We start from the raw sequence: 1,646 nt of genomic DNA, 5'->3' as shown, positions 1-1,646 counted from the left end.
TCCCTCTGGTTCCCTTTGTTCTGCCTTCCCCTTCCCACTCATCAAACCTCTGCCTGGGAGCATGAAACAGATGGACAAATCTCAGAGGGAGGTGGGAAGGAGGGTGGGAAGGGATTAACCAAATAATTTGTAAGCATGTATGCATAGCCCATGGACACAGACAACAGACAGGTGAAGGCCTGGGGTGAGATGGGAGGTGGGTGGAGGGGGGCAATGGGAGACATCTGTAATACTCTCAACAATGAAATAAATTAAACAAAGAAAAATCCCCTGCCTGCACTCAGAAGTTAACATTTGCAACATTAGTCCACATCCTCTCAAGCTCCCGGCTCCTGATACCCTGACTTTCCTATACAAGCACTTGCCTGTCGATTATTGGCTTTTACAGCAGCAGGCAGTCGAATCTGGATTCAGTATAATTATAGTTAATATCGCATTATACACTTTAAAGCTGCTAACAGAATAGATCTTAGATGTTTTCACCAAACACACATAAACTATAATTATGTGAGGTGATGGATATGTTAACTAATCTTTTTGTAGTAATCATTTTACACACTTTGGGTGTATCAAACCATAGCAATTTTATGTTGATTATCTATAATAATAAAAGGGTAATATGCAATTAGACTGGATGTCCTTCCAGACGTCATTCTAGATGGTCTTCTGGACAAAGCCGGGGCCGGAGGGAAGCCCAGGTCCTGGGTGCCTGCCGGTAGCTGGAGTGAAGCCATCCTGGGTCCCAGGTACCTGTGGGTGGCCGGAAGGAAGCAAGCCTGGGTCCTGGGTGCCAGAGGGAAGCCAGTGCCGACAGCTGGGGGAAGGAAAGCCTACTCTTTCACAAAGTTTGTGCATTGGGCCTCTAGTCCTATCTAATAATAGACAAACAGGGTAATTGACCATACCTTCGCTACGCCTCCCATTGGCTAATCAGCATGATATGCAAATTAACTGCCAACAAAGATGACGGCTAATTTGCATACTACAGGCAGGGCAGAACAGTGCAGCCGCCAGCACGAGCTGACATTCCGGGCCACAGGCCAGCCCCAGAAGCCCCAGAAGCCACCCAGAAGCCAGTGATCGGCGGGAGATGGGAGTCCCCTGCCCAGGCCTGATGCTTCTAGTGGAGGCATCAGGCCTGAGCAAGGGGCCGATCCTGCAATGGGAGGGTGATGAGGGTCGACGCCTCTGGCCGAGGCATCAGGCCTGAGCGGGGGGCAGAGCCAGCAATCGGAGAGGTCTGGGGGTCCCCTGCCCAGGCCTGATGCCTCTGGCCAAAGCATAAGGCCTGGGTGAGGGGCCGATCTGGTGATCAGAGAGATGGGGGTTCCCTGCCCAGGCTTCACACCTGGGCCAGAGGTGTCAGGCCTGGGCCAGGCACTGATCCGGTAATCTAAGGGTGATGGGGGTCGGTGCCTCTGGCGGAGGCATCAGGCCTGGGCGAGGGCAGAACTGGCGATGGGAGGGAGATGGGTGTCCCCTTCCCAGGGCTGACACCTCTGGCGGAGGCATCAGGCCTGGGCAAGGAGATGATCTGGCAATCAGAAGGTGATGGGGGTCAATGCCTCTGTCCGAGGCATCAGTCCTGGGCGAGGGTGGAGCCAGTGATTGGGGGGAGATGGGGGTCCCCTGCCCAGGCCTAAAAC

This window comes from Myotis davidii, unplaced genomic scaffold (assembly GCF_000327345.1).
Source record: "Myotis davidii unplaced genomic scaffold, ASM32734v1 scaffold440, whole genome shotgun sequence".
NCBI lineage: Eukaryota > Metazoa > Chordata > Mammalia > Chiroptera > Vespertilionidae > Myotis > Myotis davidii.
This window is presented reverse-complemented; position numbering follows the sequence as displayed.